Genomic DNA, 16,376 nt, shown 5'->3' on the forward strand with positions numbered 1-16,376 from the left:
AGTGGAATGCTTTGTTATGAAGGAGATGTATATTTTCATGCATTCCAGAACTCCCCAGGTAACCCCCCTCTCTGCTCACTATTTGTTCTGCCACCTCTCAATATACAAATTAAACACTTCCCTGGGTCGCTCCTCTTTTCAGTTCGCTGCAGCTAGCGACAGGAACAAGCTCCAAAAAACACTCAAACTGGACAGTTTTATCTCCATCTCTACATTCAAAACTCAATTATCTCTTACCGACACTTGTGCTGTTTCACGTGATGTATTGTTGTCTCTACCTTCTTGCCCTTTGTGCTGTTACCTGTTACCATGCTGCTACCATGTTGTGCCGTTGCCATGTTGTGTTGCTACCGTGTTGTCATCTGTTGCTGCCATGCTGTATTGTCATATCAAATCAAATCAAATCAAATTTATTTATATAGCCCTTCGTACATCAGCTGATATCTCAAAGTGCTGTACAGAAACCCAGCCTAAAACCCCAAACAGCAAGCAATGCAGGTGTAGAAGCACGGTGGCTAGGTAAAACTCCCTAGAAAGGCCAAAACCTAGGAAGAAACCTAGAGAGGAACCAGGCTATGTGGGGTGGCCAGTCCTCTTCTGGCTGTGCCGGGTGGAGATTATAACAGAACATGGCCAAGATGTTCAAATGTTCATAAATGACCAGCATGGTCGAATAATAATAAGGCAGAACAGTTGAAACTGGAGCAGCAGCATGGCCAGGTGGACTGGGGACAGCAAGGAGTCATCATGTCAGGTAGTCCTGGGGCACGGTCCTAGGGCTCAGGTCCTCCGAGAGAGAGAAAGAAAGAGAGAATTAGAGAGAGCATATGTGGGGTGGCCAGTCCTCTTCTGGCTGTGCCTGGTGGAGATTATAACAGAACATGTCCAAGATGTTCAAATGTTCATAAATTACCAGCATGGTCGAATAATAATAAGGCAGAACAGTTGAAACTGGAGCAGCAGCATGGCCAGGTGGAATGGGGACAGCAAGGAGTCATCATGTCAGGTAGTCCTGGGGCATGGTCCTAGGGCTCAGGTCAGTTGAAACTGGAGCAGCAGCATGGCCAGGTGGACTGGGGACAGCAAGGAGTCATCATGTCAGGTAGTCCTGGGGCATGGTCCTAGGGCTCAGGTCCTCCGAGAGAGAGAAAGAAAGAGAGAAGGAGAGAATTAGAGAACGCACACTTAGATTCACACAGGACACCGAATAGGACAGGAGAAGTACTCCAGATATAACAAACTGACCCTAGCCCCCCGACACATAAACTACTGCAGCATAAATACTGGAGGCTGAGACAGGGGGGGGTCAGGAGACACTGTGGCCCCATCCGAGGACACCCCCGGACAGGGCCAAACAGGAAGGATATATGTTGCTGCGTTGTTGTCTTAGGTCTTTCTTTATGTAGAGTTGTGGTGTCTCTCTTGTGTGTTTTGTCCTACACACACACACATATATATATATTATATATATTGTTTACCCCAGCCCCCATCCCGCTGGAGGCCTTTGCCTTTTGGTAGGCTGTCATTGTAAATAAGAATTTGTTCTTAAGGAATTGCCTAGTTAAATAAAGGTAAAATAAATATACATTTAAAACAAAAATGAGATTCTGCTGTTCTCTCTCTGTCTGGTTTAACTTTTAATCAACTGTTCTGATGCTGAGCAAATACTGAAGACAATGTTCCATTGCAACCTCTATCTTCATTGCTCCTTCATGCTTTTCCTCAATATTCCTCTCTATCAGGTTTAAATGGTCAGAGTATGGAGTCCATTCCCTCCAGTCCACTCCAGAATAAGCCTGGAGAAACTCTCCCTCGAATGTGAAAATACTGCCTCCTATCCCAAACAGGTTATTAACAGATTTACAACATCGTTAAAGGAATATATTATATAATTAATGCTTACATAGCTTTACAATAGCTGTACTTTTGAGATTGTTCGATATGATGATGTTTCTTAACAGGTGTGCACTGTGGTCTTCAGCTCAGCCAGCCAAGTTCAATGGTTATAAATTCTGGAGAGTCTTTGGTAATCACGTGTAAGTTCTCTGGTTATTCTCTGACATATAGCAGCAACCTCTATGGAGTATCATGGGTCCAACCTGAAGGCATTATACCAGAGTGCGTTGGGAACATCTATCACGATGCAGGTACAGCTTACAAAGATTCACTTAAACACAAGTTCAGCTTGACCAGAGACACTTTGAGAGGCACAGTGGCTTTAATAGGACAGAGTCTGCAGACTGATGACACAGCTGTCTATTACTGTTCGCGTTACCACTGTGATACAAACAAGCCCAAAACTAGTACAAAAATCCCAACAGCCATGAGTAGAAAACAAACTTAATCATATTGTATTTCCCCGACCAGAAATACTCTTGATTCATAGACGTCTACATAGTAAATGAAGTGTGAAAATAGACTAAAGTCATTCTCAAATCATTCCACTGTACATTTCCCTCTACATGACGTGCTGTATCTAATTTGCTCTAAAAGAGGTGTCAATTCTCAAGGAAATTCAGAGTTCATACTAGCTAGCTATAGTTAACCATCGTTATTTCACTGAAAATATCAGCAGCAAGTCATTACATTCTGATACTGATTCTATGTACAACATGTCAAAACGATACAAGTTGTTTATTTCCTCCTTTTATAACTCTTTCACTCTATGCAAAGCAACTCTCCTCTCTTTGTATAAAGAGGAATATCTCACTCTCTTTCACTGAGTTCAGAAGTGCAGTTACCATCAGTTCAGCTTCAACACAAACCATGGTCCCTGCATCTCTGCTGTTGGTGCTGGCAGCTGTATCCTGTGAGTTTTGGGGGACTGATACATCAACATTGGTGTATTAGAGAGAGTAATATAGTTTTGGAAATGTAATTAACATAATATTTCGTTTGTTTTGTTTTGTTTTACAGGTGTGTTCTGTCAGACTAAACTCATACAGCCAGGCTCTTTGACTCTGCAGCCTGGACAGCCTCTGACCATCTCCTGTAAGGTATCTGGGTATTCTTTAACCAGTAGCAGCTACTGTACAGGTGTGAATCGTCAACCTACAGGAAAAGCACTGGAGTGGATTGGATACATTTGTTACGATGGTAGCACATATTACAGTGATAAACTGAAAAACAAGTTCAGTATCTCCAGAGACACTTCCAGCAGCACAGTATCTTTAACAGGACAGAGTCTGCAGACTGAAGACACAGCTGTGTATTATTGTGCTCGCTACCCACACTGATACAAACCAACGCAGAACCTGTACAAAAACTCCATGACATTCATATGAATATAAAGGTATCCAAACACTAAACATGACACCACAATACAAACTTTTATAACAATTCAAACACATGTACTTCATACACAATCACTGTATTACTACAGTTCCTTAGCACTGACACTCCATCCATCAAATCTACTCAAGGTATTAGTATCACTCTTCCCTCTTCGTCTGTTTGGTGTATTCTGTCTTTATGTACAGAGAGTTCAGATTATATAATCATCCCTTCTTTAAGGATTTTTGCCCTGTATTGAAAAGCTTTCCACAATTTTATTCATTAAAGATATCAGGTCACACAGAAACAGCATATTTCCCATAATGTTCGTCAAACTGTATGAGAAGTAACTATTAAAGCATCCATTCCATAGTCTAGGGGTTTATGTTTGATAATCCACTCTGTTCCACACAGGTCCTGCTCTCCTTTTCTCAGTGGTGTCTGTTTCTCTCACACCCCACCCCTCTCTCTTCCCCTCTGTGACCCTCACAGCTGTGTGGCACCACGCTTGGTGAACTCCAGTCTGTCACCTGGGTGTTTCAGGGTCCCAGTTTAGCATCTCTGATGATTCAGATAGACAGTTAAAGTAGTTAAGTAGTCCAGGGACTGCAGTGTCCCTATACACTTTCATGATCTAATTCTCACTACCTTGTTTCATTTGAAGATAAACTGCCTTTCTTATAAGCCAGCTGGTGGCTGGTAACCATACAATGTTTCAACCACATGAACTCGACTGGCATTTGGTTTGAATAAATGGTGAGAATGATCAAATAATCTGACAATCTGACAATTTATTCACGGTTTAATTCATATGATAGACCTTGTTAACAGTTGTATTAATTATATGATTTACTATTTTCAGTCATTCACTGCTACTCATCACACACAATTGTATTGACACGCCATATTCATGGTTTGTAATAAATATAACACACTTATCAAGAATTGCATTGAAAAATGAGTCCTTAAACTCTATCCCATATAAATAATTATAATCAATACATAATGTACTCAGGGGGAGGTGCCCATGAGAAACCACAGAGCAATTTTTTATTTTAGATCATTAACACAGTGTTACTTGCCCCGAAGCGAGCATAGAAGTAATTTAGCTCACCTGGTAGGCTTGTGTCACTGGGCAGCTCGCGGCTGTGCTTCCCTTTGTAATCTGTAATAGTTTGCCAGCCCTGCCACATCCAACGAGTGTCAGAGCCGGTGTAGTACGATTCAATCTTAGTCCTGTATTGATGCTTTGCCTGTTTGATGGTAGATCAGAGGCAATAGCGGGTTTTCTTATAAGCTTACGGGTTAGAGTCCCGCTCCTTGAAAGTGGCAGCTCTACGCTTTAGCTCAGTGCAGATGTTTCCTTTAATTCATGGCTTCTGGTTGGGGTATGTATGCATGGTCACTGTGGGGATGACATCAACAATGCACTTATTGATGCAGCCAGTGGCTGATGTGGTGGACTCCTCAATGCCATCGGAAGAATCCCAGAACATATTCCAGTCTGTGCTAGCAAAACAGTCATGTAGCTTAGCATCTGCTTCATCTGACTGCTTCTTATTGACCGAGTCACTGGTGCTTCCTGCTTTAGTTTTTGCTTGTAAGTAGGAATCAGGAGGATAGAATTATGGTCTGATTTGCCAAATGGAGGGCAAGGGAGAGCTTTGTATGCGTCTCTGTGTGTGTGGAGTAAAGTTGGTTTAGGATTTTTTCCCCCCTGGTTGCACATGTGACATACTGGTAAGAATGTGGTAAAACTGATTTAAGTTTGCCTGCATTAAAGTCCCCGGCCACTAGGAGCGCTGCTTCTGGGTGAGCATTTTCTTCTTTGCTTATGGCCTTAGAGAGTTGGTTGATAGTGGTCTTCATGCCAGCTTCGCTTTGTGGTGGTAGATAGACGGCTAAGAATAATACAGATCAGAACAGTGTCGAAGTAACAAAAGTTTATTACTAGTACAGAGCCAAGCAAAATGACAGGTCAAGGCAGGCAAATGTCCATAATCCAGATAGGGTTCAAAAGGTCCAGAACAGCAGGCAGAACTCAGGGTCTGAACAGGCAGGGGTCAATAATTCAGACTAGTGGGGCAAGGTACATGACGGCAGGCAGGCTCAGGGTCAGGTCAGGCAGAATGGTCAAAACCCGGGAAAACTAGAAAACACAGGAGCAATGGGAAAACCGCTGGTAGGCTTGATGAACAAAACAAACTGGCAACAGACAAACAGAGAACACAGGTATAAATACACTGGGGATAATGGGGAAGAGTGGCGACACCTGGAGAAGGGTGGAGACAATAACAAAGACAGGTGCATAGATCAGGGTGTGACACTAACAAAATGGTGTATCGAAGCTGTATGTTCTGAGAACAGAGGACTCTGCTGTATAAATGTAAAACAGACTTTTTTTTCACATTGAAAACATTTCCTGTGAATACTAATGTACTGTTTTTGTCACCAATGGCCTTTTTGTATATACTATTCAATACATGTTAATTATTTCCTTGATAAATGGATGTATGTTCCATTTCAATGAACCCACAATAAAATGAATTAATGAAGATTATCAATATTTTGAAAATCATCATGTTCCCCAAAGTTCCTTCAATCCGTGAGTCAGGTATGTGTGTGGAGAGTAGAACCTGTCGTCTTTTTTGACTAAGTGACCTGATCAGGAAAAACTCTGTTCCTGGTCAGGTCATGTGATAAAGTACAACTCCTGGCCCTACTTATGAGTCATAAATTGACCCCTGACCTCATTTATCAGCCCCTCCCCCATGACATCATGATGTAAATCCAGATCCCTCAGAGTTCATATATACTTATGTTCTGCTGATGTCTTGTTGTCTTGTGTGGAGCAGCTGAGTTCATATCTCCACCCTCAGTAAGATGGGAAAACTCTACCTTCTGCTGCTCTCTCTCTGTCTGACCTGTGAGTTCTCCAGTACTTCATCAACTGTTCTTTGTTGAATGGCTGAACATGGACAATGTTTTTTGTAAACTCTCTTCTCTTGCTTTCCTTAATTTCTCTGCTGCTTTTCCTCCAACACATTATTCATATTTCTTTCTCTCTCTCCATTAGGTTTAAATGGTCAGAGTCTGGAGTCCAGTCCCTCCAGTCCAGTCCTGAAAAAGCCTGGAGAAACTCTCAGTCTCTCCTGTAAGATATCTGGATACACTATTAACAGCCACTACACACACTGGATACGACAGCCAGTAGGAAAATCCCTGGAGTGGATGGGTTATTCTGGATTAGGCCTAGGTTACCATGCTAAAACTTTTGAAGGACGCATGGAAACGACTAAAGATAATTCCAACAGCATGTTGACTTTGAAGCTGTCTGGTCTGAGAGCAGAGGACTCTGCTGTGTATTACTGTGCAAGAGAGACACAGTGGTGTGAGTGAGTGGAGGATCTGTACAAAAACCCCTCAAAGAATCTAACTGGCAGCAGAGTCAACAGAGGGCAGTAGAGCGTCAGTACAACAGAGTAACATCTACTGAAGTATTATATTCCCTTAAGAGTCAAAACTACAGAACTACTTGTACGTCAACACAAGGTACATAACCAAAAGTATGTGGACACCTGCTCGTCAAATATCTCATTCCAAAATCATGGGCATTAATGTGGAGTTGGTCCCCCCTTTCATGCTATAACAGCATGGTCAGAGTATTAACCCCAATGGAGAAGGATTACTATAAATATTTTGAAAATCATCCTCCAAGATTCCCTAAAAAACTCTTTGCCCTGGTTATGGCATGGGGACATGCCATAGTGTCCGTGTCACTTCACATGTCATGTTTTTAACAAAAACTCCTGGCCCTACCAATGAGTCGTAGCTTGACCGCTGACCTCAGTGTCATCAGCCCCTCCCCCATGACATCATGATTTAAATCCAGATCCCTCAGAGTTCATTTACACTTATGTTCTGCTGATGACTTGTCTTGTTTTCTTGTGTGAAGTAGCTGAGTTCATAGCTGAGTTCATATCTCCACCCTCAGTATGACAAGAAAACTCTCCCTTCTGCTGCTCTCTCTCTGTCTGCTCTGTGAGTTCTGCTTGGTTTTACTCCTAATCAACTGTTCATATGCTGAGCAAAGAATGAAGCCAATTTTCTCCATTGCTCCTTCATGCTTTCCCTCAATATTCCACCCTCTCTCCTTTCCCTTTGTGTATTCGCTCTCTCTTTCTCTCCATCAGGTTTAAATAGTCCGAGTATGGAGTCCATTCCCTCCAGTTAATTAAACATTAAAAACTTTTATTTAACTATGCAAGTCAGTTAAGAAAAATATATTATTTACAAAGATGGCCTAGCCCAGCCAAACCTGGGCCAATTGTGTGCCACCTGATGGGAATCCCAATCACAGTCAGATGTGATAGATCCTGGATTTGAACGAGGGACTGTAGTAACACTTGTTTCACGGAGACACAGTGCCTTAGACCACTGCGCCACACGGGAGCCCTGGAGAAACCAGGATAAACTCTCAACCTGTCTTGCAGAGGAACTGGGTATACTTTTACAAGCTCTGGTATGAACTGGATTCACCAACCTACAGGGAAACCACTGGAATGGATGGGCTGGATCAACACCAATACTGGAGCAGCAGGCTATGCCAAAACCCTGGAGGGACGGATTGAACTGACCAAAGACAGCTCAGTGAGCATGACACATCTGAACTGTCTGGTCTGAAGTCAGAGGACTCTGCTGTGTATTACTGGGCACAGTGATGTGAATGTGTGATGGAGATGTACAAAAACCCCTCTGACAGGATGTGAACATGTACACACTGTTGTACTCCCCTGACACACTTCTCTAACCCTCCTCTGCAAACAGCTGGGGTAAACAACCATATGCTTTAATATGAGATGTCCTTATATCAGAGACACTGTTTATGCTTCATGAATAGGGCCTTGAGTTTTTCTTGCAATTATTTTGACCCCAAAAGGCTAGAGGTGACACTGCTTAACTCTTATTACTTATTTATATAATAAGAAAGACTCCGAATATAAGGAAATGAACTGGAGCTTCACATTTACTAAAACGAGTTAGTACCAGAACAACATAGAACAACACTATGCATGACCAAGGGTGCTCCATCCTTAAAGGGGACATCAGTAATTAACAGAACATAACATTCCTTCTCTTATACAATCAGAGTTACTTTTACCAAACCACAACTGAAACATTTCCCAGAACGTGTTGTAGTTATTTTGCATCTTTTGATTTGAACAGTTTTGTTTTTTTGTCTTTGTCCAGTCTGTCTGTTGGATGGTGCCTTTGTTCTGGGTAACGCCATGGATTGTGTGTAGGCTCCTGAACATCCTCAGTGTGTGCTTGCTCCATTATAGCAGCACCTTCATCAACACGTTCCCTTCTTTCAGCCTGGGGTCTCTTTACTGCCCCACCGTCCTCTACAGTTCCCTGTGTGTCACTCTCAGGATCTCTCTGTGCCTGTTCTCTCTCGATGTTATCTATGTTGTGCTGTTTTCCGTGGAATGCATTTGGTTAATGTGACGCGGCCATATTATGTCTGGGCTCATTTGAACCTGGTAAGTTCTGGGTCCCGTTTGTCCATTTCCCTCCCCTTCTGTAGTCTCACACCATCACTTCCTGTCCTGTTTGGAGATGGCGCTCCCGGCTACCGGAAGGCATCTTGGCTTGTTTGTTCAGCACTTCATTACCCCTGTTTGGCTTCATGATGTCCAATTGTGTGCGGAGAGGCTGCCTGAACATCAGTGCGGCTGGGCTTTCATTTGTTGTGGCATGTGGGGTGTTTCGGTAGGAGGCCAGGAACTTGGCCTGTATTGTTTGCAAAGTCCCTTAGTCTCGTTTTTCTGCACGGAGTCCTTGCTTTAGGGTTTGCAAAAAGTGTTCTGCCAGCCCATTGGTGGCAGGGTTGTACGGAGCTGAGGTTGAGTGTTTAATTCCATTTACTGGCATGAATCTTGTAAACTCGTCACTTACAAAATCTTTGGCATTGTCACTTACCAGCTGCAGCGGCAATCAGAAGCTTGTAAACATTGTTCTGAGACACTCTATCGTCTGAGCTGAGGTGGAGTCAGTGCAAAACACCTCTGGCAATTTGGAATGGGCATCAACTATAACCAGAAACATGCTTTTCAAAGGGACCAGCGTAGTCCACATGAATTCTCTGCCATTGCTCTGTGGGCCATTCCCATGGGTGGACTGGGACAGGAGCAGGCATGTGGAGGGTTTCCAACATCCGCTACAGTTCTTCGCTATGATTTCTATCTGTTGATCCAGACCCGGCCACCAGAAGTGGCTCTTTGCGAGCAGCTTAATTTTGACAATTCCTACATTACCTTCATGTAGTTGCTGCAAAACTGATGTTGGCATTTCTGGGGTATCATGACTCTCATTCCCCACCGAAACATCCTTGGTACGTTGTAATTTCGTTTCTCCGCTGGAAATACGGAGTCAGCTCCTTCCTGCCTGTAGCTGGCCATCCTGACATGGTGTAGGTGTACACTTTTGACAAGGTCACATCTTTCCTTGTCTCCTGTTTGATAACTGTGCTTGTGACTGGTAGGGCCTCGAGCTGAGCGGTATGGAACATGTCCACTGCATCCACCCTCCTTTGTCGTTCTCTTGTACACCGCAGTCTGGATAATCCATCTGCATTTGTGTGGAGGGATGACGGCTTAAACTCAATGTCATACATTTGACTGGCAAGGAACAAGGCGTATCGCTGTAACCTGGCTGCTGTCATTGCCGTAATGCCTTTCTTTGGACTGAAAATAGAAAGCAACGGCTGGTGATCTGTAACCAGTGTGAAACGCTTGCCATATAGGTATGTGATAATTTTCTTGACGCCCCACACTAGTGCCAGTGCTTCTTTGTCGATTTGTGAGTAGTTCTTCTCTGCATCATTCAATGTTCGTGACGCAAATGCAACTGGTCTCTCTGACCCGTCTTTCTGTGTGTGTGAAAGGACTGCCCCTAATCCATAAGGGGACGCATCACAAGCCAACTTCACTGGCATTTCAGGGTCGTAATGCATCAGGACCTGTTCAGATGTGATGAGCCGTTTTTCCTCAAGAAAAGCATTTTCACAATGTTCACACTGCCATGTCCTATTCTTTTCCAGGAGCTGATTGAGAGGCTGGATTACTGCTGAAAGGTTTGGGAGGAATCTTCTGTTGTAATTGATAAGAGAGAGAATAAAGTAGACGGCACGGGTCAACATTTTGATTGATGACCTGTGTCCATGATGACGTGTACATGTCCAAATATGGGCCTCCAGCCAGGCCATCCTGTTCCTGTGATCACGTGTTAGAGGGTGTGTTATTTTATATCTATATTGCATCCTTTGAAGTAGTCATGCTGATTGATGTCTAGGGACCTGGTTGAACTGGGGGGGTTCAGTGTTTGAACTTTTGAAAGTGTATGGCCCCCCACCCCCAGTTTTATTGTCCTTATGGTTGCTATCTATGAAGCAGGAATGTGTGTGTGTGTGTGTGTGTGTGTGTGTTAGAAACAAGGAATGTGTGTGTGTGTATGGGGATGTGTGTGTGTGTGTGTGTGTGTGCGTGTGTGTTAGAAACAAGGTCCCTTGGCATTGTGTCCATTTCAAGCTTTCAACAACAATTAAACAGCCATCTAAATAATGTTTCTCAGCCTCAGTCTTTCTTTTCAATAGGAACTATGGGTGTGGCCCATTTGCTTCTGTCCGCTTTCGTCAGGATCCCTGTATCCTGCAAGCGATCGATTTCCGCTTCCACCTTTAGTCTCAGGGAGTATGGAACAGATCTGGCTTTGCAGAATTTTGGGGTTGCGTCATCTCTCAGTACAAGTCTAGCTGTGAAGCCTTTTACTGTACCCATATGATCACTGAAAACTGTGTTGTATTTCTTCCGCAAGTGTTCCAGTGTTTGGTCTGTGCCTTTCTCTTTGGACTGGAACGTGTGGAGCATTTTCAAGTCACACCAGTTCAGCTTTATTTTTGAAAGCCATTCCCTGCCAAATAATGGGGGTCCAGTTCCAGGCACCACATACAGCTGTAACAGTTGTGTTTGCTCCCCATAACTCACTCTGACCTGCAACGCCCCCATTGGGCTCAATCTCTCTGCTGAGTATGTCTTCAGCAATACATTTGTCTTCTTCAGCTTGATAGCATTTAAGTGCTCATTGTAAACAGTCATGGAAATTATAGACATTGCAGATCCTGTGTCCAGCTACATTTTGAGGGGTTTGCCTTCGATATCTGGTGTCACCCATATTATGCTACTGCTGGGAGAAGTCACTGTGTTTAACTCCATTGTACCAATTAATCGTTCATCTGAATCACTGCCACTGTTCTCTGCTAGTGCATTCACAGACCCTTTCATTTTCTCAGGTTTCCTGTTGTGACTGAATTTTGCTCTGCATACTCTTTGAATGTGCTCCCTTCTATTGCATTTGTGACAAATTTCGTCTTTGAAACGGTAGTCCTCTGCTCTGTGACCATCTCTGTCACACATGTTGCATTTTCGGCCACATGGGGGCACTGTCGGATGCGTGAACTTGTGCAGGGAAGTGATAGGTCAGTATTTATTTTACTTTGCAACTCAATTGCATCTTTAGTCACGATTTCCATAGCCACAGCAATTTCAACAGCCTTTGCAAAAGTGAGATCTGATTCTGAAAGCAAACGTTTTTGAATGTGTTCATGTTTCAGTCCACAAACAAATCTATCCCCTAATGTGTCATTTAGGTTCTCTCCAAATTGACAGTTTCTTCAATTCTGCTACATATGTATTAACATCCTCCCCCTCATTCTGATCTCTCTTGTGGAAATGAAAACGTTCCACGATGAGGAGTGGTTTAGGTGATAGGTGATTTTGCAGTATCTCCACAATCTCTGTGAATGTTTTATTGGATAGGTTCAGAGTGGCAGTCAGATCTCTTAGCAAACTGTACGTTTCTGGGCCAGTTAAACTCAACAACGCTGCTACTCTCTTGTTACCCGCAATGTTATTTGCATTGAAGTACTGTTCCAGTCATTCAATGTAATTTGCCCAGTTTTCTTGCGTGTCATCAAACATCTATTTTCCCGATGCTAGCCATTCTCTTTACGTCCGGCTCCACGGGTCTTTGATCTGCCGCCTCGTTCTCGTCAGCTCTCCCCTCGTCGTCACTGCTTGCTATCTGTTGTGCTACAGGGTCAAAATCTTCCTCTCTTCCTACGAGCTGCATCTACATTCGTGATGTACACTGCAGGCAATCCTCTTTGCTATTGTAGTGTCTTAGCTCTTATTACCTATTTATATAATAAGAAAGACTCCGAATATAAGGAAATGAACTGGAGCTTCACATTTACTAAAACGAGTTAGTACCAGAACAACATAGAACAACACTACGCATGACTAAGGGTACGCCATTCTTAAAGGGGACATCAGTAATTAACAGAACTCCAATGACAAATGAAACCAGAAATAAGATCAGACTCGATCGAGTTCCACGTTAATGAAAGGAATTTCCATGCAACCCATCTCCACACCTTGTACTAACACCCTCCAAAAGGAAGGATTGGGAAGTGTCTCCACCGGCTGCTTAAGGAATTAACTCTGGGTCATCCATTCCTGTGGCGGTCCTCATGAGATCCAGTTTCATCATAGCACTTGATGGTTTTTGCGACTGCACTTGAAGTAACTTTCAAAGTTCTTTAAATTTTCCATATTGACTGACCTTCATGTCTTAAAGTAATGATGGACCGTCATTTGTCTTCTCGCTTCTTTGTTCTCGCCATAATATGGACTTGGTCTTTTACCAAATAGGGCTGTCTTCTGTATACCCCCCTACCTTGTCACAACACAACTGGTGGCACCTTAATTGGAGAGGACAGGCTCATGGTAATGGCTGGAGAAGAATTAGTGGAATGGTATCAAATACACCAAACACATGGTTTGCATGTGTTTGATGCCATTCCATTCGCTCCATTACAGACAATTATTATGAGCTGTCCTCCAATCAGCAGCCTCCACTGATATGTTGTAATCATTATATCATAGGATGTTTGATATTGAGATTCAGAGTCAGATCGCCCCCTCCTGGAAGATACTTCTAACTTCAACTGTACAAGGAAGGAGTGAGTTTTACTACAGGTCTGCTGCTGGTTTGTATCACTGTGGAGGCGAGCATAATAATACACAGCTGTGTCTTCAGTCTGCAGACTCTGTCCTTCTAAAAACAATGTGTTGCTGGAAGTACCTCCAGGCTCTGATCAGGCCCTACACCCAAACAAGGGCACTGCGTTCATCCACCTCTGGCCTGCTCGCCTCCCTACCACTGAGGAAGTACAGTTCCCGCTCAGCCCAGTCAAAACTGTTCGCTGCTCTGGCCCCCCAATGGTGGAACAAACTCCCTCACGACGCCAGGACAGCGGAGTCAATCACCACCTTCCGGAGACACCTGAAACCCCACCTCTTTAAGGAATACCTAGGATAGGATAAAGTAATCCCTCTCACCCCCCTTAAAAGATTTAGATGCACTACTGTTCCACTGGATGTCATAAGGTGAATGCACCAATTTGTAAGTCGCTCTGGATAAGAGCGTCTGCTAAATGACTTAAATGTAAATGTAAATGTAAGTGTCTCTGGTGATGTGGAACTTGTTTTTCAGTGAATCTTTATAAGCTGTGCTTCCACCACTATTAATAAATCCAATCCACTCCAGTGTTTTCCCTGCAGGCTGTCGAATCCAAGCCGTGTAATAGCTACTAACTGAATATGAGACCTTACAGGAGATGGTCAGTGGTTGACCTGGCTGGACAGTCATAGAGGCTGGCTGAGTGAGTTCCTAGCTCTTTACACCTGTTGAAAGATTTAAACTCCAGATAACATGATCTTTCAATCACATTTAAGTCTGATGCAGTTTTCATTATTGTGTTTGTCCCCCCATAGACACTCACAGGAGGCAGCTGCCAGCAGCAGCAGAGATACAGGGAACTGATGGGAGCTGATCTTCTCCACTCTCCAGGACTCAGAGGGACTGTTTATATAAACCCTAACAATAAGGGGGAGGTAGATGGAGGGAGGAAGAAAGAGGCATGGTTCTATTTGCAGGAGAGAAATCTGAAAGATCTTAGAATATCAGTGAAAATTGTGAAAACTTCTATCAGCTTTAATACTCCAATGTATTGTCGTTGTAAAATACACTTCAGTATATTGGCAGATAATGTTATTTGTTAAAATGAGCAAAAACATTTTTCCAATGTCTTCCCAATACAACAGTGTTATTGGAATATGAAAATTAAAACAAATTAACAGGAAATGATTGCAAGATTATTTCTATGCAAATGAGAGGAATTTATTTACATACTTCTCTGTGATACAAAACATATCATCAAGCACAACAGGTGGAGATTTAATTAACCACCCTGAAGAAGGCCCCGAATTGCTGAAACGTTGGTAATTATGGTTGCCCATCAAATTGTTGGGTATGCGTGTGACTTTCTTTATTTTCATGGAGATTTAAGCAATAACATATATACTATATACCTAAAAAAAATATATATATATATATATAGCTAGTAACAGAATATGAGACCTTACAGGAGATGGTCAGTGGTTGACCTGGCTGGACAGTCAATGAGGCTGGCTGAGTGAGTTCTTCACAGTGAACACCTGTGGACAAAGCATTTAAAATGTTGCTCATTATAAATAGATTAATTTTATACATAACAAAACTGTAGTCATCATCTTTAATTGTTTTGTCTTTCCTGTCAAATCTAGAGAGACTCACAGGATACAGCTGCCAACAGCAGCAGAGATGCAGGTAACATGGTTTGTGTTGAAGCTGAACTGGTGGGAGCTGATCTTCTTTACTCTCCAGGATTCAGAGGGCCTCTAAGGACAGACAGACACTGTTTTAGTAGGGAAAGAACCAGAGGGAGGGCTTGCATTGAAATAGAGAGATGGGGGTCCTACTCTAGAGGAGGGGATAGTTACGATCTTATCATACTGTCTTAATGAGAGGGTCCACAGTTTGAAACTTGTGAGGTTGAAACTTGTGGTTATTATATGGAGAAGGTTGGAGATATATATTGAGCATAGTTTACATGTAATCAGTTACTCCCCAACCAAGCAAAGATACAGTATCTATTATGTCTAAGCCCATTCTTTGATATCCTGTCAAAGACACCCATCTAGTATAAACTAAATTCATCATTCCATGGGTGTGGGGTTTACGTTTTCATGAATGTGTAATTTCCCCCAGATCCAAAGAGACTCACAGGAGGCAGCTGCCAGCAGCAGCAGAGATGCAGGGAATGTGGTTTGTGTTGAAGCTGAACTGGTGTGAGCTGCTCTTCTCTACTCTCCAGGACTCCGAAGGATGTACTAGGACTCTCATATACAGAGAGGTTTTATATAAGGAGGAGGGAGTGAAAGGAAGAGGAGCTAGGTGAAATTTGCATCAGGAGAGTACATACAGATGAAGTCGGAAGTTTACATAGACTGGAACCATTAAAACTCATTTTTAAATCAAACCACAATTTTCTTGTTAAACAAACTATAGTTTTGTCAGGTTAGTTAGGACATCTGCTTTGTGCATGACACAATTTTTCCAACAACTGTTTACAGACAGATTATTTCACTAATAATTCACTGTATCACAATTCCAGTGGGTGAGAAGTTGACATACACTAAGTTGAATGTGCCTTTAAACAGCTTGGAAAATTCCATAAAATTATGTCATGGCTTTTGATAGGCTAATTTACATAATTTGAGTCAATTGGAGGTGTACCTGTGTGTGTATTTCAAGGCCTACCTTCAAACTCAGTGTATCTTTGCTTGACATCATGGGGAAATCAAAAGAAATCACCCAAGATCAATTGGAGAATTGGAGTCTGGTTCATCATACCGCTCAGGAAGGAGACGTTTTCTGTTTCCTAGAGATGAACGTACTTTGGTGCGAAAAGTGCATATCAATCCCAGAACAACAGCAAAGGACCTTGTGAAGATGCTGGAGGAAACAGGTACAAAAGTATCTATATCCAGTGTCATGACGCTGGCCTGGAGGTAGGTTATTGACAGTCATAAATACACCCCCCCTTTTTCCTCTCTCTACCCTACTGATGTGACTATTGAAAATCCCTTGGTTGACATAGA

The sequence above is a fragment of the Oncorhynchus nerka genome, linkage group LG26, assembly GCF_034236695.1.
Source record: "Oncorhynchus nerka isolate Pitt River linkage group LG26, Oner_Uvic_2.0, whole genome shotgun sequence".
NCBI lineage: Eukaryota > Metazoa > Chordata > Actinopteri > Salmoniformes > Salmonidae > Oncorhynchus > Oncorhynchus nerka.